Here is a 20,723-nt window from a genome sequence, read left to right on the forward strand (position 1 = left end):
CCCAACATCAAGGATGGAGACAGAACTCTTATTTATGTAAACAAGCTACACAACACCCAACTGTAGACACTGCAGTCTCCCAACACACAAAACCTGTGGCTAGAGACATCGTAATTTGCAGCCCACCTTAGCACCATCTCCCTAACTTTTCCTGACAGTCATATATGCTCAGAAAAATAGCAAGGTTATTTGCTAAAAAATAGCAAACAACATGAACATTTAAAATAACAAAATAAACCCTTTAATATTTTCAAGAATTTTAAAAATCACTGCGTGAATTGAAGGTCCACTGGAACTCTGCAACTAGGAGGTCACTGGTGATCACTGCCAACAGAGCTTAGGAACCCTGGAGTGGAAAAAGTCAAGATGAATGAGGGAGAGGGACAGCAAACTAACTAATCATACTTGCAAGAAGTAGTAACCAGAAGGAGATACAGAACAAAGTAGAATTTTATAAGGATGAGGTACACTGAGCAATTCTAATACACTGTAAGCACCATGAGGACAGCGATTACATCCATCCTGTCACTTTTGTTCTTCCAGGGCTTAACATGGGATGTGTGCTCAATTATTTAATACATAATAAAAAAGGCCTATCTATAAGCCAAAGAGGAGATAACTGAGAGGCATTAAACTGAAATAGCAATAAAGGAAAAAGACTCCCTTGGACAAGAAGAGGGTGCCCTCTCCTCAGGCCAACAGAATGAATAAAAGGGCAGGTGCAACAGCAGCTAAATCTTTCGAAGACTAGGAGAGACAGTCAACAGAGTTGGTTTTATCTTTACGTTTTTAGTAAAAGAGACAAAACACCTGCAGAGAATGCATACTAGATGAGTGGGGGATGGAGGAACAAAAGAAAATGGCAAAGGTTTTAACCGCTACTAAGTTGAATATGAGAGGAAGCAGAAAGAAGTCATAAAAAAGAATTAAAAAATGATACTGATGATCCACATGTTACCATGAAAATGTCAAAAATTCAGGATCACAACTCAATTCAGTAATTAAAGTAGAAGTGGGTTAAGATGAATAGATCCTTTGCTAAAACATCCCACAAAATAAAAAGAACTTGAATTTTAAACAAGAGTCCATTTAAGTCATACATGATGTCACTAGGTGAAGAGCTGCTAATTCTGGTGCCTTTCTCACATACTTTAAGCTTCAATACATATTTGAAAACATCCCTTCATAAAGAATGTTCTCTCTCCAGTTTATTACAATCTCAGATACCAGATTCACAACCTCATTAAAGATAAAAATAACACTTTCATGTCTGTCATTAAACATGTGTTTCACTCTAATATGGTGACTCAATCTTTTGGGCCATTAAGCACTTAGACAAACTGATAAAAACTATGGCCCCTCCCCTTAGAAAAAGGCATATCCAAAGAAATTTCTGCCTGAAATTTCAAGAGAATTACATCTCATCTCCCCTCCCTCTCCTGTCAAAACCCATCCAGGAACAACCCACTCGACCTGCTCAATGCTGATGAATGCCCAGGCTAAAAAAAACCCTGCTCTAAGAATTTAGTAGAGCTCTAAAATGTATTTAAAGCTTAAGGGTATTCCTTCCAGGCAAAATGAAGACTATCACTGCTAATTCGGTCATTAAACAAAATCCTATAATTCACACACTGTTTTAACAGTCTCCATGCTTCCTTAAGAACAAAAGGTACCTGCTTGTTCCCAAAGAAACTATTAGGAGAAAATGCTGACCCTCAATAAACATACACGTGGTATTTAATCAACATACTACCTATGTTCTTTCCGAAGAAACTTATTGTTTTCAAGATCTGCTGAGATGGTATAAACCCAATCAACTAATTGTAGTGTTAAAATAGTCCGCTGTAGGACTTCCCTGATCGTCCAAGGGTTGGTTGGATCCCTGGTCCGGGAGGATCCCACATGCTTTAAGGCTGCTGCTGCTAAGTCACTTCAGTCATGTCCGACTCTGTGCGACCCCATAGACGGCAGCCCACCAGGCTCCCCCGTCCCTGGGATTCTCCAGGCAAGAACACTGGGGTGGGTTGCCATTTCCTTCTCCAATGTGTGAAAGTGAAAAGTGAAAGTGAAGTCTCTCAGTCATGTCCGACTAGTAGTGACCCCATGGACTGCAGCCCACCAAGCTCCTCTGTCCATGTGATTTTCTAGGCAAGAGTACTGGAGTGGCTTGCCATTGCCTTCTCCGTGCTTTAAGGCAACTAAGCGCAAAAACCAATTGCGCCTGCCAAGCCTCAACTACTGAAGCCCAAGCTCCTAGAGCTCATGATCTACAAGAAAAGCCACCGCAACGAGAAGCCCATGCTCTGCAACCGGAGAGTAGACCCTGCTTGCCACAACTAGAGAAAGCTCAAGCATAGCAATGAAGACCCAACATGGCCAAAAATAAACATTCTATACTAAAATTAAAATTTTTTTAAAAGTCTGCTGTTTCAGGTGAATGTAATTAACTGGAAAACACACGCATCTTCCCCTCTGAACCACACTTAAGGAGCATGAACTGGAAACAGACTAATCATCTATGGCTTACAAAAATCTGCTTGACTCAACTGGCCTAAATGCAGCACATAGAAAATTATGTGCTTCAATGGAACATTACTCAGCCATGAAAAAGAATGAAATATTGCCACCTGTAGTAACAGAGATCATACTGAGTGAAGTAGGCGAAAGACAAAGACAACATCACCTATATGTAGAATCTAAAAAAAAGAAAACAAAAATGAACTTCTTTACAAAACAAAAACAGACACACAGACACAGAAACTTAGTTACCAAGTGGGAAGCTGGGGGAAGATAAACTAGGAATCTGGAATTAACAGATACTCATCACTGTAATTAAAATAGCTAAGCAACAAGGATTTACTGTACAGCACAGGGAACTATATTCAATATCTTATAGTAACCTGTAATGGAATATCATCAGGAAAAATTTATATATAACTGAATCACTGTGCCGTACACCTGAAACAAACACAGGATTTTAAATCAACTAGTCTTCAATTTTAAAAAACAAAAATAAAATACTCCCTGGAGAAGTACCAAATAATAATACTGTACTTGATATTAAATTTTTAATGTTGAGCCTACTAGATTGAAAATTTAAACTGAGATTTAACAATGTCTGCCACTTAAAAGATGATTCAATGAATGAGATGTCCAAGCAGAAGAATACAATGCCCTAACTGATCCAACTTATCTCCTGATCCAACCTATCTCGTTTAGACTGAATCATATCCGTCCGCTCAGGGAAGCCTAGAAACTCATTATCAGCCTTCTCAAGGTCCTCTTTTTAAAAAGCCAGAGTTTCGCAGTTCTCTTCCGGGTGGTGGTGGGCAGGTGGCCCGGATGTAGCCCTGGTGAAAACCTCTCTCCCTTTCTTCCCCCACTTTTCCTGGATCCTTAGTTTTGAAAAGCCCTTCTGTCCAGTCATGCCAAAGAGGAAAGTGACCTTCCAAGGCGTGTGAGATGATGATGAGGATGAAATCAGTGTCCCCAAGAAAAAGCTGGTGGACCCTGTAGCTGGGGTAGGGGGTCCCGGGAGTTGCTTCAAAGGCAAACACTCTTTGGACAGTGATGAGGAGGAGGATGATGAAGGGTCCACATAATCTCACAATTTGTATGGAAATACAAAAAACCTCGAATAGCCAAAGCAATCATGAGGAAGAAGAATGGAACTGGGGGAATTAACCTGCCGGACTTCACGCTCTACTACAAAGCCACAGTCTTCAAGACAGTATGGTACTGGCATAAAGACAGAAATATAGATCAATGGAACAAAATAGAAAGCCCAGAGATAAATCCACGCACCTATGGACACCTTACCTTTGACAAGGGAGGCAAGAATATAAAATGGAGAAAAGACAGTCACTTTAACAAGTGGTGCTGGGAAAACTGGTCAGCCATTTGTAAAAGAATGAAACTAGAACACTTCCTAACACCATACACCAAAATAAACTCAAAATGGATTAGAGAGCTAAATGTAACACCAGATTCTATAAAACTCCTAGAGGAGAACATAGACAAAACACTCTCCGACATAAATCACAGCAGTATCCTCCCAAGACCCACCTCCCAGAATATTGGAAATAAAAGGAAAATTAAACAAATGGGGCCTAATTAAAATCAAAAGCTTCTGCACAGCAAAGGAAACTATAAGCAAGGTGAAAAGACAGCCTTCAGAATGGGAGAAAATAATAGCAAATGAAGCAACTGATAAAGGATTAATCTCCAAAATATACAAGCAGCTTCTGCAGCTCAATTCCAGAAAAATAAATGACCCAATCAAAAAACGGGCCAAAGAACAGACATTTCTCCAAAGAAGACATAAAGATGGCTAAAAAACACATGAAAAAATGCTCAACATCCCTCATAATCAGAGAAATGCAAATCAAAACCACAATGAGATACCATTTCACACCAGTCAGAATGGCTGCTATCCAAAAGTCTACATGCAATAAATGCTGGAGAGGGTGTGGAGAGAAGGGAACCCTCTTACACCGTTGGTGGGAATGCAAACTAGTACAGCCACTATGGAGAACAGTGTGGAGATTCCTCAAAAAACTGGAAATAGAATTGCCATATGATCGAGCGATCGCACTCCTGGGCATACACACCGAGGAAACCAAAATTGAAAGAGACACATGTACTCCAATGTTCATCGCAGCACTGTTTATAATAGCCAGGACATGGAAGCAACCTAGATGTCCATCTGCAGACGAATGGATAAGAAAGCTTTGGTACATATACACAATGGAGTATTACTCAGCCATTAAAAAGAATGCATTTGAATCAGTTCTAATGAGGTGGATGAAACTAGAGCCTATTATACAGAGTGAAGTAAGCCAGAAAGAAAAACACCAATTACAGCTGATTGCAGCCATGAAATTAAAAGACGCTTGCTCCTTGGAAGGAAAGTTATGACCAACCTTGATAGTATACTAAAAAGCAGAGACATTACTTTGCCAACCAAGGTCCGTCTAGTCAAGGCTATGGTTTTTCCCGTGGTCATGTATGGATGTGAGAGTTGGACTGTGAAGAAAGCTGATCGCCGAAGAATTGATGCTTTTGAACTGTGGTGCTGGAGAAGACTCTTGAGAGTCCCTTATACTGCAAGGAGATACAACCAGTCCATTCTAAAGGAGATCAATCCTGGATGTTCATTGGAGGGACTGATGCTAAAGCTGAAACTGCAATACTTTGGCCACCTCATGCGGCGAGTTGACTCACTGGAAAAGACTCTGATGCTGGGAAAGGTTGGGGGCGGGAGGAGAAGGGGACGACAGAGAATGAGATGGCTGGATGGCATCACCGACTCTGTGGACATGGGTTTGAGTGAACTCCGGGAGTTGGTGATGGACAGGGAGGCCTGGCATGCTGTGATTCATGGGGTCATGGAGAGTCGGACACGACTGAGCGACTGAACTGAACTGACTGACGCATATATATGGAATTTAGAAAGATGCAAATGATAACCCTATATACGAGACAGCAAAAGAGACACAGATGTATAGAACAGTCTTTGGGACTCTGTGGGAGAGGGTGAGGGTGGGATGATTTGGGAGAATGGCACTGAAACATGTATATTATCATATGTGAAATGAATCGCCAGTTCAGGGTAGATGCATGTTATAGGATTCTCGAGGCTGGTGTGCGGGGATGACCCAGAGGGAGGATAAGGGGAGGAGTGAGGTGGGAGGGAGGTTCGGGAAGGGGAACTCATGTACACCCGGGGTGGATTCATGTCAATGTATGGCAAAACCAACCAATATAATATTGTAAAATAATTAGCCTCCAACAAAAAACAAAATAAAATAAAAAGCAGGAGTTCTCTCTCTGCTGCCACAGTTTGATCCCTGGTCTGGGAAGATTCCATTTGCTGCAGGGCAACTAAGCCCTTGCACTGCAATTAGAGTCTGTGCACCACAACGAAAGATCCCACGTACCACATAAGACCCATCCCAGGCAAATAAGTAAATAAAGATTAAAAAGAGAGAAAACAGCAAAACAAATCCAATTCCAATAACTACACATAAAAAGCTTTATCAAATTAAATAAAAAGCTGAAAATGGAGAGTGGCAATATATATGACAAAATAATGTAGAATGGTCATATTATTTCATGCTTAGGGAACATGTTAAAAGTTTTTAAGAATCCATTTTAATGACAAAGCATTTCTACAAAAAGGTGGCAGTAAAACAAGAATATCCAGTTGGAAACAACTTCCTTAGTATTCTTTTGGTCAAGAACTTCCCCGGAGATTCAATAGGGAACACGAGTTCAATCACTCGTCCAGTTTCACACCACGTGCCATGCAGCAACTAGGCCTATGTGCCACAACTACTGAGTCCGGTGCTCTGGAGCCCGTGAGCCACAACTATTGAGTACACTCACCTGAGAGCCCTTGTTCCACAACAAGAGAGAAACCTGTGCAGAGCAACTAGAAAGTAGCCCCCACTCACCACAACTAGAGAAAACCCAAGTGCAGCAATGATGACCCAGCACAGCCAAAAATAAATTTAAAAAATAAAAAAAAACCCACAGTTCCCAAAGAAAAGTGTAAACACCTGAAACACTGTAAACCAACTATACTTTAATAAAAAATGTAAAGAATCTTCAGCTACATTATTATAATTAGTAAGTTCAGCAAAATTTTAGATACAAAATAAAAATAAATGTACAAAAATTACACCTAAATACCAGCTAGCAAAAAAAAGTTCTACGTAAGTTGTCTATGGCTGCTTTTGCACTACAATGGCAGTACTGAATAGGTAAGTTATAACACAGGCAAAGCAGAAAATATTTACTATCTGATCCTTGAAAAAAAGTGCTCTAACTCCTATTTTAAAAGGTTCACTCAGTAAAAGTGATCATTCTTCCTCAACTAGATTCAACTGAATTCCCACCAAAAGTCTAACAAGGGTTTTGTTCTCAAACCTGACTAGGTGATTCTAAAAAAACACAATGAACAAATAGTCAACAGCTAAGATGCTTCTTAAAACAACAAGGCACAAGACTGATCATCTGGGTATCAAGGATTATAAGCTACAGTATTTACCACGGTACACAACTGGTACAGGGATAGACAATCCATGCAATGGGTCAGCAGAGAAAGCCCAGAAATATGATTTCCAACAAGATGCATGTGGTCAGGAAAAGATGGACTTTCAAAGAGGCTGAAAGAACTGGTTGAGTATAATTTTAAAAATGTCTTTTCCTAAACCATACATTATAAAAGTTACTTTACAGGTACTCTAAGAACACACAAAAAGCAAAACTATTGATTTCAGAAGAAAATAAGGCTAATTTTTTTTAACCCCATGAAAGGAAGTTTTATCTCATGACAGTAATTATTTTCTTAAGAGTCAGTCAGTCAGTTCAGTCGCTCAGTCGTGTCCGACTCTCTGCGACCCCATGAATCAGAGCACGCCAGGCCTCCCTGTCCATCACCAACTCCAGGAGTTCACTCAAACTCATGTCCATCGAGTCGGTGATGCCATCCAACCATCTCATTCTGTTGTCCCCTTCTCCTCCCGCCCCCAACCTTTCCCAGCATCAGAGTCTTTTCCAGTGAGTCAACTCGTCGCATGAGGTGGCCAAAGTAATTGCAGTTTCAACTTTAGCATCAGTCCTTCCAATGAACACCCAGGATTGATCTCCTTTAGAATGGACTGGTTGGATCTCCTTGCAGTACAAGGGACTCTCAAGAATCTTCTCCAACACCACAGTTCAAAAGCATCAATTCTTCGGCGATCAGCTTTCTTCACTTCTTAAGAATCAAAAGGTGTTAAAATTACAAAGATTAATAACTTTTTTTTTGGCCTCACCATGTGGCATACAGGATCTTAGTTCCCCAGCCAGGGATCAAATCCATGCCCTGTGCAGTGGAAACGTAAAGTCTTAACCACTGAACCACCAGGGAAGTCCCAAAGATTAAAAACTAAAATTAAAAACTTCTGTTCATAAAAAGGCAGCTGGCCCTGTGAAAATATAAGCCATAAACTGGGAAATTTTTTTATCAACATACATGTGACAAGTAGTATTTGGATTTTTATTAAATACTAAGATGGATAAACAACAAGGTCTTACTGTACAGCACAGGGAACTATATTCAATATCCTGTAATAAACCATAATGGAAAAAATATTAAGAATATATATATAAGTAAAACTGAATCACTTTACACCAGAAACATTGTAAATCAACTATATTTCAATTAAAGAGAAAGGAGGGAAGGAAGAAATACTATGAGAAATGCCCTAGCAGTCCCATGGTTAGGACTGAGCTTTCACAGATGAGGGCCTAGGTTCAATTCCTGGTAGGGGAACTAAGATCCCACAAACCACTCCGTATAGCCAAGAAAAAAAGAAAGAAATACTACAAAACAAGAAGCAATAGAAAACTATCCAATAGTTGGATATCCAACCAGCAAGAGTTGACCAGAAGTTTACAGCAGATAAACCATCCTTAAGTTTCTATCAAAGTCCATTTAAAATATTCCAAAACAGCCTACACATTTCTAGGATTTTATTTCCTAATGCCTTTTATCTATTGACTTTCCTCTGAACTCTAAAGTATATACATGCAATTCATATTTCAGCTTATAAAGTCTCTATTTCTTCTATATTTAACTTGCCTTCCCAGACTTAAATCATAAACAAGACCAGAAACTCATTTTGTTTTGCTCTCTTTAGTACTCTGTAGGTGTCAATAGAAGAGACATTTGACAAATGTGTTGAAATGACATGTGATATAAGTTCATATCTTTTTTTTAATTGGTGTATAATTGCTTTATAATGTTGTATTCATTTATGCTGTACAACAAAGTGAGTCAGCTATATGTACACGTATATCCTGACTGTAAAAATTAAGAAAAACCTAAGACCAAATCATAAGAGTCAATGATTCCAAAAAAAAAAAACAATACATAAACTGAATTGTTTTCTAAAACAATCAGTTATGGAGACCCCAAAGCAAGCACTCCCATGATGTGAAACAATGTACCCCTATTTATAAATCTTACACATCTCAGGTTAATGAAATGACACTAAACAAGCATTTCTAGTTATCTTTTGGACCTGTATCTCTTAAATTTAAAGAGGGGAGACATAACTCAGGATACCATTTCAGGCTGATGTCCTGAAATTTCAGGAAAATTATGTCCCTGAAAACTATTTTAGCTAAAGAATGTTTCACAAGCTTTGTACTGAACTAGGTGTCCTAACATATATTGATTTTCTTAATAGGTCCTCTGTCAACTGGAATGCTTAAGGCTACAGGCATGTTACTGCACTCTTTTGCATACACTATAATAGCAAATAACCAATTAACGAGAACATCTCACATGTCTATTATGATTTAAAACTTTTCCTCTATTTGAATCTCTCACTGTCAGTATGAATCTTTGCATCCTTTTTTGAGATAAACAATTTGAAGATTTTGTTGGTTTGGGTCTATTCTTTTGGTTGTATTATATAAACAAGGTTGCTATGTCATGATTATCTTAAAAGCTTTGAGTTTAGTATTCTCAGCTATGAAAACATACATACAAATACATTGTCAGGCATCATACAAATGTGAAACATACTAGTATTTCTGAAGTAAAGAGATTACTTATTTCTAAAATCACTTTCAGCATTAATACCCTGTAATTCTTCACTCCATAATTCTATGCTAAATATCTAAAGTTAAGCATCCAACCAAAATCTGCCTGGCTGAGTGGGTATTCCAAGGGTAAAACCTTTTTTAAAAATCTTATCTACAGATTTCAAAAGTTATTTTTTTAATTGAATAATGTGATCCTTTTCTCACTTATCTTTAACTATCCCTCAGTTGCCTCTCTTTATGAAAATAAACCAGGTACATTAAAAATAACAAAATGAAACTTTCTTCTTACAGCAGTGCCATCTGGTGATGAAAATCTGCAAGTACAGAAATAGGCTAAACTGAATAGATTAAGACTGAGTTTTTTGATTTACAAAAGACTTCTAGTCTTAATAGCCTTGCTATTACAACCAAATATTTTGATGTAACATATCCAAATTCTCAGTTGTCAATCAGATTGAAACATAAGGAGCTTATGTTTCAAACTATAAAAAATTTACTAATTCACTGTCTCAATATATAAACATTAAGACTTTCTATCTCCATGTGTGTGTGCTAAGTCGCTTCAGTCGTGTCCGACTCTTTGTGACCCTAAGGACTGTAGCTCGCTGGCTCCTCTGACCAGGGGATTCTCCAGGCAAGAACACTGGAGTGGGTTGCCATGCCCTCCTCCAGAGGATCTTCCCTAACCAGGAATCAAATCCACAGTCTCTTATATCTTCTTCATAGGCAGAAGGGTTCTTCACCACTAGCACCATCTTCTACCTCCATTCCAATCATCAATTCTTAATCCACATTCAACATGAATAGGTGATTAGGCTTCTGCTCCATCAGTTCATTCAGTTCAGTAGCTCAGTCGTGTCCGACTCTTTGCAACCCCATGAATCACAGCACGTCAGGCCCTCCCTCCAACTCCCGGAGTTCACTCAAACCCACCTCTATCAAGTCGGTGATGCCATCCAGCTATCTCATTCTTTGTCGTCCCCTTCTCCTCCTGCCCCCAATCCCTCCCAGCATCAGAGTCTTTTCCAGTGAGTCAACTCGTCGCATGAGGTGGCCAGTGTATTGGAGCTTCTGCTTTAGCATCAGTCCTTCCAATGAACACCCAGGACTGATCGCCTTTAGAATGGACTGGTTGGCTCTCCTTGCAGTCCAAGAGACTCTCAAGAGTCTTCTCCAGCACCACAGTTCAAAAGCATCAATTCTTTGGCGATCAGCTTTCTTCACATAGCTAAACCAAAATAACTGCTTTGTAAAACATGAAAAGTGCATTGCTTACTTTATGTTTAAATATTGTTGTTTGGAAATAAACATTTGCAATATTTATGCCAAAGGTCTTTCGTAGCAATAGTTTATGAATAACCTTTTATTTCCAAACAATAATATTTAAATATAATGGAATCCTCTGGGAATTGAAAACAGAGCTCAGAAAATGCAAAGTTAACAGGATGTATGATTCAACAGACATACCTTCTTATATTTTACATAAAGGTTCTGGAGTCAGTAAATTCTTAAAGCAAGGTAAAAAGCCTAAGTTACCAAAATCACTATCAACATCCTTAAAAATTACCACCAATAAATTGTGAAAATGAGTAAGGAATGGAAATTAGATGTAAAAATCAACACCTTCAGCATACTCTCACATGGGGAAATTCTGTTTCCTTTTCTGGAAAAAGAGCTAGCTCTGTGTAGTAAATGACAGTACTTCTCCAATAAGCACCCAGTTGCCAGACCACAGGAATTCAGTTTACACTTGTGTTCCATCCCCTCTATCACTCTCCACCCCCAAGAACTACTACCACGGAACAGGTTCCAAGAGAATTCTTAGAATAGAAACAGACAAGAGCAAGAGATTCTAAAAATAATGCAGTAGAAACTCAAACATACATATCTCAGGTTCTCAAGTGGCAGGAAGCACCAAGTTATTTCAATCCATACAACCAAATTTTAAAAACCATATTCACTTCACCTCATTCAAAGTAAATTAAAGATGTGATAGATTTTAACAGGGATAAGAAATGCTGCTACATCTGTAAAACAAAAACAAAATCAGCAAATACCACATAAAGCTCCTAGATTTATCTAAAGTCCAAGAATGGTCTAAAATTACCTGCAAAAAAATTAAATAAAATAAAATTACTTGCAATATAAAGAAAGTAAAACAGAATAAACCAACTTGATTAAAGTACAAAGATTTTCTCTGTAATGGGTCATTTTTAGAAAACGGGTTTTTTTTTTTTCCCAAGGACCTTTTGTTGATAAGATATCTCGGCTGCATTTTCAAGTGTTCCAGAATTTCAGAATGAACTCAAAATGGTTAACAGCCACCTGTACTTCTATTAAAGTTTACAGGAGCAATACCACAAATTCACCATAAGAAGATGGTAACTAGAGTTAGACATAAAAAAGACATTAAAAAAATAGTTGGGTAAAAATTTATCTAAAAACCATATAAACCCTAAAAGAAAAACAAGGGTACATTTGGTCATCCTGAGGAGTTACAGAACACTTGCTGATAACATGCTGAGAACTGTGAAGATGTTGGTGAAAGCACCAAGGGCTTGAAGACAGTATCACAAAGTGTCAGCACTGGAAGATATGTCTGAAACCAGGAGGTTCACAGAGTATTTCATCTACTGGCTGCATCAAGAAAAAATTACATTCCAGAAACAGCAAAATGAATGTCTTTTTTCCCCCCAAACAAGATAATACACCCACACAACATGAATTATGTAATCAACTAAGGGCTCAACTACTAAGAACAGAAGCAAGTCTCCATCAAGAATGCTCACAAAGGAACTCCTCTGGCAGTCCAGCGGTTAAGACTGTGCTTCCACTGCGGGGGGGCGGAGCAGGGGGCACAGGGACACACAAATGCAGGTTTGATTCCTGGTCAGGGAACTAAGATCCCACAGGCCATGCGTTAAGGTAAAAAAAAAAAGAATGAATACTCAGAGATGCTGTTCACTCAGACCTGAGGCCAGCAGTGCCAGAGCTATCTTAGACTGGCAAGACTGGGTCGGTCAGGGGTCCTTCATCTGTATCAGACTCATTCACTCATTCCCAATATCCTGAAACCATTAAGCTATATAATAATAGCAGCAAATGCAAACTATCATGTGCCTGACACCACTGAAGTGCTTTATACATACAGAATTGTCATTACCTTCCCAACAACACTCTGAAATGCATACTGACACTACTCCCATTTTACAGACAAGAAACTAAGACAAAGATTCAAGTGGCAAAGCCAAGATTCAAACCCAGGCCATCTGGCTCCACAGTCTGTGCTCTTCCCCACTGTTCTATGCTGCAAGCATATGTATCAATTATAGATAAACAACACATTCCAAGTCAGCTTCCTTGTCTTGAAGACAGCGTTACTACTGTTAGTGCCACCTTAATCACTCACCTCTGCTGCAAAAGATCTGGTTCTGGGTCCAAATCTCACCTAACTTCCCAGCCTTTCAGATACCCAGAGGGGCTCCCTTAGCTCTCTATTATAATGTTTTGCTAATCGGATCTGTTTTATTATTTTTACTTAACTTCCAATATGTGTTCTTGATTTTTCTATCGAGAAAATACCCATTATTCTCAACCTTTTTCTGCAGAGGAAATTCATCCTTTCATTCCTGCAGAGAACAACACTGATTTATACTAAGGACCTCAACAAATTTGGAAGGCCCAAAGCAGCCGGCAAGAGGAAGTCTACAACCCCAACTCAGGGGAGAGTAAAGCAGCTACAGTGCCAAGGATCTCCAGTGTGAGACCCAATTCCACACAGCTAAACTGCTTGTGCCATGCGTGCCAGGAGCTGACCAAGCTGGTACTTTTTTATTCTCCGCAGCTGCTGAGGGCAGGGTCAAGCCTCAAGCAGTTGGTGGACAAGGTTAACTCCCCTACACCAAAGCGTGGCACACAATGTTATCTGCTATTCTGTACTCATAATCTGCCCACAGAAAAGATGAGTGCTGGTGAACCCCTGGACATTACGGGACATCAAAAAGTATTTGGGATAGTTATATTTCTCTTTGCAGTTATCTAAGATCAGTCAAGAAAAAGTATTTAATTGCCTAGTTGCTTCCACACATCTGTCCTACTCCTCCACTGGTAACTTCTTGGCTCTAAACCCTGGCTTTTAACTAAGATCTTAGTTCAGCAGTCACCTCATGATGCTTTGCCCTTCTATCCCTTGAAAAACCCCTCAGTATTCATGAGCAGTCTTAACCCTTTCAGGTCTTTTCTCTTTAAAAAAAAGGCAGGCGAGAGGGTTTCAGACTTTGCTGATGGTCCAGTGGTTGAGACTCTGCATTTCCATCCATGGTCGGGGAACTAAAATCCCACACACCTCACAGCATGGAAAAAAAAAAAATTCTTAAAAATAAAAATCTTTTGAGATTGTCCAATCAGCTTTAAGTAGAAAGTATCGCGAGTCTTCGATGAGAGTTGGCTCTATAAGCCCGTGGTAACAAGTCTTGGAGACCCTTTTCATGAAGATGGCGCTGAAGGCGAAGAAGGAAGCCCCTGCACCTCCTAAAGCTGAAGCCAAAGCAAAGGCTTTGAAGGCCAAGAAAGCAGTGTTGCAAGGTGTCCACAGCCACAAGAAAAAGAAGATCCGGACGTCACCCACCTTCCGGCGGCCCAAAACACTGCGGCTCAGGAGGCAGCCCAAATATCTTTGGAAGAGCGCCCCTAGGAGAAACAAACTTGACCACTATGCCATCATCAAATTCCCCCTCACTACCGAGTCAGCCATGAAGAAGATAGAAGACAACAACACACTGGTGTTCATCGTGGATGTTAAGGCCAACAAGCACCAAATTAAACAGGCTGTGAAGAAGCTCTATGACACTGACGTGGCTAAGGTCAATACTCTGATCAGGCCTGATGGAGAGAAGGCGGCATATGTTCGACTGGCTCCTGACTATGATGCTTCGGATGTTGCCAACAAAACTGGGATCATCTAAACTGAGTCCAGCTGGCTAATTCCAAATATAAAAGTTTTCATTATGTAAAAAAAAAATAAATAAAAATCTTTTTTAAAAAAGAGGGTATGTTGGAGGGGGTCCCTATACTATACAGCATTTTAAAAGATCTACAAGTTATAGTACTGTACTTTTTATTTACATTGCATTCAAACAAGCACTCCCCAAATAATACCAGGATATTACTTTCATTAGAGGGTTACTACACCATAGACAAAGACTAGTAAAGAGTTCAGTAGAATATACTATTAACAGCTTTCTCATAAATCCAAAATAATTCTTGCTAAACAGACACTCGCATTTTTTTTCTTGCTCTACTTATAGCAGATTCTGTTCATCTGCCTATGTTATATACTTTGGTCTTGCTCTCCCAGAATTAGTACCCACCCACATAAACAGTGACACAGCTAGAGTCTGCCTTCAACCTCCATTCTAAACCTTCTAACTACCTCACAGGCTGTGGCTACAAGGAATTACTATATACCCACTATCTTCTAATGACCTATAATGAAATATAATCTGAAAAGATACTGAAGCACTATGTGGAAATTAACACAACATTGTAAAGCTACTATACTTCGAAATTTAAAAACAATTACTAGATAACTATGCCATTATCTCCTGCCCTGTTCTGATCCTGTGATTGCATAATGGGCCTAAGGAACCAACAGAATGGTGAAACAAGTAAAGCAGGAGCCCAGAAAAACTCTACTCTGCAAAAGTGCTAGAAAGTCAACCCAGGTTTGTCAGCTTACTCATGACCTAATGTGGCTTTCCAACCATGTCTAAATGTCCACTCTTAAGTGGTGATACTTCCAGAAGCATCAGGAATTTCCCATCATCAAATAAATAAAGTTTAAAACTCTGGAATAGTGAGTGGATCACCATCCATCACCACCCCTAGTTGTGTAGTACAATCACTTGAGCAATTTCTAAAAAATGAAACCAGGTCCTATTACATCAGGCTCAAAATAGTTAAGACCCAGACACCAATACTATTTTTTAAAAGTTCTCCAAGCAGTTCTTAAAAAATTAAACAAAGAATTACCATATGACCAAGCAATTTCAATCCTAGGTATATACTCAGGAGAACTGAAAACAAATATTTACTCAGAAATTCACACATGAAATGTCCATAAGGAGCATCAGTCATAATAGCCAAAAAGTAGAAACAATCCAATGATGAATGGATAAATAAAATGTGATGTAACTATACAGTGATTAGTCAAGTACTGAAAGGAACAAATTTCTGATAAAAACTACAACATGTACTAACGCATGTATATGGAATTTAGAAAGATGCAAATGATAACCCTGTATACGAGACAGCAAAAGAGACACAGATGTATAGAACAGTCTTTGGGACTCTGTGGGAGAGGGTGAGGGTGGGATGATTTGGGAGAATGGCATTGAAACACGTATGTTGTCATATGTGAAAAGAATCACTAGTTCAGGGTCGATGCATGTTATAGGATGCTTGGGGCTGGCATGCTGGGATGACCCAGAGGGAGGATAAAGGGAGGAGGGAGGTGGGAGGGGGGTTCAGGAGGGGGAACTTATGTAAACCCGGGGCGAATTCATGTCAATATATGGTAAAACTAACCAATATAATATTGTAAAATAATTTGCCTCCAATAAAATATAAATTAATTACTTAAAAAAAATAAAAAAAATAAACTACAACATGGATGAACACTGAAACCGTTAAGTGAAAGAAACCAGTCACAAAAGACCAGATATGTATACTGTATTACTCCATTTACATGTAATGTCCAGAAAAGGCAAATCCACAGAGACAGAAAGTATCTTAGTGCATGGGATCAGGAAAGAATGGGCAAACTGCCCATGAGAATGGGGGGGGGGGGGCTTCTTTTTGGGGGTGATGAAAATGTTCTAAAAATACTGATACTCACACAACCTTGTGAATATACTAAAAATACTGAACTGTATACTTTAAAATTATGAATTTTATGATATATAAATCATATATCAATTTTTAAAAAAAACAAGCTCTGCAGATTTCTAATGTGCAGCCAGGATGTCACACCAACTACCTTGGAGCAGTGGTTCTCAAAAGTGTGGTATCCAGACCGGCAGCATCAGCACTACCTAAGAACTTATCACAAATGCACATTCCAAAGGTCACCCCAGATCTGATGAATCACAAATGTTTAAACAAGACTTGATGCACAATAAAGTTTGAGAATTGCTGCCCTCAAAGAACCTTAGATGAAAACATTGATCCTGCTGGTTCCAATTGAAAGGTGAGAAAACTACAAAAAACATAATTTCACTTTATTTTACCCATAATAGTCATTCAGTCATACAAAGTTCCAAAAAACACACTGAAAAGTGGGAAAAAATAAAACCACCACCTACACTTCCACCACCCCAAAATAACTACTGTTAACAGTTTAGTGAATAGCCTTCCACTGTTCTCATTTGTTTTACATCATTGTAATCCACAAGAAATGACTATACCATGCTTTTATCACAGAACATTAACATATAATTATGTAAAAGCAAGGTGGCAATGTAATTATAGCACCTCGATTACCCCAGTCAGTTGAGAAATTGGGTATATTACAAGAACATGAAAGAAAATTCTTTAGGTGCCAAAATGTTTTTGGCTCCAAGCCTTTTTGACATAATTGCCTTCTAAAATGCAGTATTTCTCTTCCTTGGCAAATACAGTACAATAAACATGATTTAACTTTTTCTGATTCTACATCAGTTATTCTAACCATGTGATGGGTAAATGTGAGGAATTAGTTTGAATCTATTCTAAATTCAGGGCATGCCCAGGAACTCGCTTTCCTAAGTAAATTCATTGTATCATTATCTTTCCTGTCTTGGCCTCTTTTTCAAAGTGGCAGCATTTACACATCTGCATGACTTCTGGGCAGCACAGTGTGGCCACGTTCCAAAAATATTTCAGAACCCAAGGACAATAGGATCTTTCAGGCTGTTTCCTTGTTTGTTTTAAAATCATCTGCATTGTTTCACTGTCTTGAGGGGGAGAGGAGGCAAGACAACCAGTTTCCACCTTAAACATTCTTGTGAGAAGCCCTCAAATGTTTCCTCAGAGACAACCTTACCTACCTGTAAGCATACACTGAGCCACTGATGTCAACGTACATTACATCAGGCACCAAAAAAAAGAAAACACACAGAAAAAGAAAAAATAAAGCCTATTTCCTGGGTATTAAAAAGTCACAATAAATTGCTAGCTGGATGGTCCCATCTCAAATTCTCCTATCCACATACTAGTTTGACTTGGCTCTTCTCCAACCACATTCTTCAGCTGCATTTATCCCCACCTACCCTCTCAAGAGAATCCAGTGAAGCCTCAGAGCCACTGGAACACAACAAACATAATGCCAACAGTAGTCTTAGTCTGTGATGAAGACTGAGACGTATTTTTGTAAATTTTTTGCCTTCACACCCTCACTGCCATTTTGCCACCACCCTCCATTGGAGAAAGATGAATTTCTCACTAGTTGCACATTCCCAAGGTCTTTATAGCGAAGAGGATAAGCAAGGAAGAAGTCACCTTCTTCCTTTGGTTATTTGCTCTTCCTGAGACCCACTGAGAAAGGGTAGGCTAACCTACCTCACCATTCTTGCGGATACAAGTTTGATACGCCAAATCTCTGTTTTAGTCAAGTCATATTGACCAGAACCAGTTACAAAGATAATGCTAAGCCAAAACATTATCTTAAACTGTAATGCCAGTTTAATTCTTGCCTCTTATTTTCAAGAACAAAAAAGCCATAACAATACCCAACACAGGAAAATCTCCAAACTCCTCAAGATGTGAAAAGAACTTCAGGAAATATCCCTATTCAACAGCACTCAAAATATTACCCAGTTTAACCCATAATCACTTAAAAAGTTTTAACCCATTCAGTTCAGTCGCTCAGTCGTGTCCGACTCTTTGCGACCCCATGAATTGCAGCATGCCAGGCCTACCTGTCCATCACCAACTCCAGGAGTTTACCCAAACTCATGTCCGTCGACTCAGTGATGCCATCCAGCCATCTCATCCTCTGTCGTCCCCTTCTCCTCCTGCCCCCAATCCCTCCCAGCCTCAGGGTCTTTTCCAAGGAGTCAACTCTTCGCATAAGGTAGCCAAAGTATTGGAGTTTCAGCTTCAGCATCAGTCCTTCTAATGAACATCCAGGACTGATCTCCTTTAGGATGAACTTTAACCCATTATCTCACACTAATTTATTGTGTTGGTTTTTGGGCAAATCGGCATCTCTGCTAACCACTCTCATACAGTAAACTGCATATTACTGCTCAAAGTGATTAAATCCCTACTATACTTCCTGGGGTCGCAAAGAGTCGGACACGACTGAGGGACTGAACTGAACTGATACTTGCTCAACAGACAAAACTTTACAAATCTTCAGTTTTGTTTTTAAATTGAATTTTAGTTGATTTACAATATTACATTACAAATCTTCGATTCTTACTGAAAACAGATAAAATATTTCAAGTTACTCTCACTTTTCACAAATCATTTAAACATTTGGCATCAACTGTTACAAATACATAAACATTTCACAATTGATTTAAAAGGTTCAGTATATTCATTGTTAAGCTATTCGAAAACAGCTCTATCATAAGCCAAAAATATAAATACTTATTTTTAAGTACTTCATACCCACAGCTTTTCATTACAGTTTTTCAACTTTCCTCATATACCTCAGGATACACAGTCCTGAATTCCTTGACTTTTTTTCCCTTTCTTTAAAGCATATTTGTTTTATTCTAACGGTATGTTTATTACTGTTTCACTCATGCCAAAAGCAACTTTTTAAAAAATGTCAGTTACCTGAAGAATGTACCTACCAAAACAGAGTCATGCAATCCATGTAAATGTTAACACACCTGTCACTTATGTACCAGGCTCAGTTTTCATTCAAACCAAATAGAAAATTCCTTAGTGAGGAAATCTCCAACAGCTACACTGAGAAAATATTCCATATTCTTTTAGTTCTCACAAGAATGTGCACAAAAACCTGTTCAACTATTCTCTACATCCAGATTTTCAAAAACAATGGCTTAGAAAAATTACCTTCTCAGTCCTCTTAGAAACTACATGTTCTATCTTGCAAGCAGTAACTACATAAGCTGTTTCTCTCACAAAGAATACACTCACTGCCTCCATTTCCTCACCAAACATCTCCTTGACGTTCAGTCTGGTTTCCACCACCTTAACACTCCAACAAAAGGAAAGATACTATTCCCCCAAGTCATCACTGACTCCTAGTAATTGTCAAACCTCTCTTGTTCTCATCATTCTTTCGCCTATCTCTAGCATGTGACACATTGTGTAACCTTTTCTCTTGGTTTCTCAGATACTACACCATCTTAGTTCTCTCTTGTTCTCAAATCCTCAGCGGCATCACATCTTTCTCCCACCTCTGAAAGAATATTGTTCAATTCTTAAGCACATTCTCCCTTCCCACAGAAATGTTATGCCCTACTGGCATCAATTATTACCTTCAACTTCAAAGCAAAAGCCAAAGACTATGTCTCTCCAGAGATTCAGCCTCCAAGTAACTGCCTAGTAGATAGTTATACCTGTAATGGAGTTCATCCAAAACGACCTTACTTGAAGATTTCTGAAATTTTCCAAGTAGTCAACAGCATTTTCAAAGTGTTCCAGAGCTCAAAAACCTTTAAGCCATTCCTTTAATGAACCACTTCTTCCTATACCCATTTAAGGATTTAAGGCCTTAAATTTATGCCTTCCTTTACATTCTCTGCCATCAACTTACAACAGGTACCTGATTAAGGGTTATGTTTATATTTAAAGTCTCTAAGGTTCTAAGCAGTTCTACGGCATCTTTATCAACTAGAATATCAGTAATTGCCTCTTCTCTATTTCATTGAAATGACATACCCCTATTTACCTGTCTGAACTACCTTAATTATGAAACTAATGCCAAAGTGGATCAAAATGTTTAATCTTTCAGAATACTGCTAAACTCTATCAAACAACACTATCACTTGGGTTTCCCTGGTGGCTCAGCAGTAAAGAATCCACCTGCCCATAAAAGAACCCCTAGAGAAGGAAATGGCAAAGCACTCCATTATTCTTGACAGGGAAATCCCATGGACAGAGGAACA

General features: G+C 38.9%; 1 protein-coding gene and 1 pseudogene across 7 annotated transcripts in view; one reads left to right on the top strand and one right to left on the bottom strand.

The window, feature by feature from the left end:
• Positions 1 to 20,723, bottom strand: part of UBAP2 (ubiquitin associated protein 2) — a 130,874-nt gene that overhangs the window by 97,178 nt on the left and 12,973 nt on the right. The gene's annotated exons all lie outside the window — the stretch shown is intronic.
• Positions 14,036 to 14,579, top strand: LOC129556945 (large ribosomal subunit protein uL23 pseudogene; annotated as a pseudogene).

This window comes from Moschus berezovskii, chromosome 7 (assembly GCF_049115385.1).
Source record: "Moschus berezovskii isolate FMDL1 chromosome 7, NW_MosBer_1.0, whole genome shotgun sequence".
Classification (NCBI taxonomy): Eukaryota; Metazoa; Chordata; class Mammalia; order Artiodactyla; family Moschidae; genus Moschus; species Moschus berezovskii.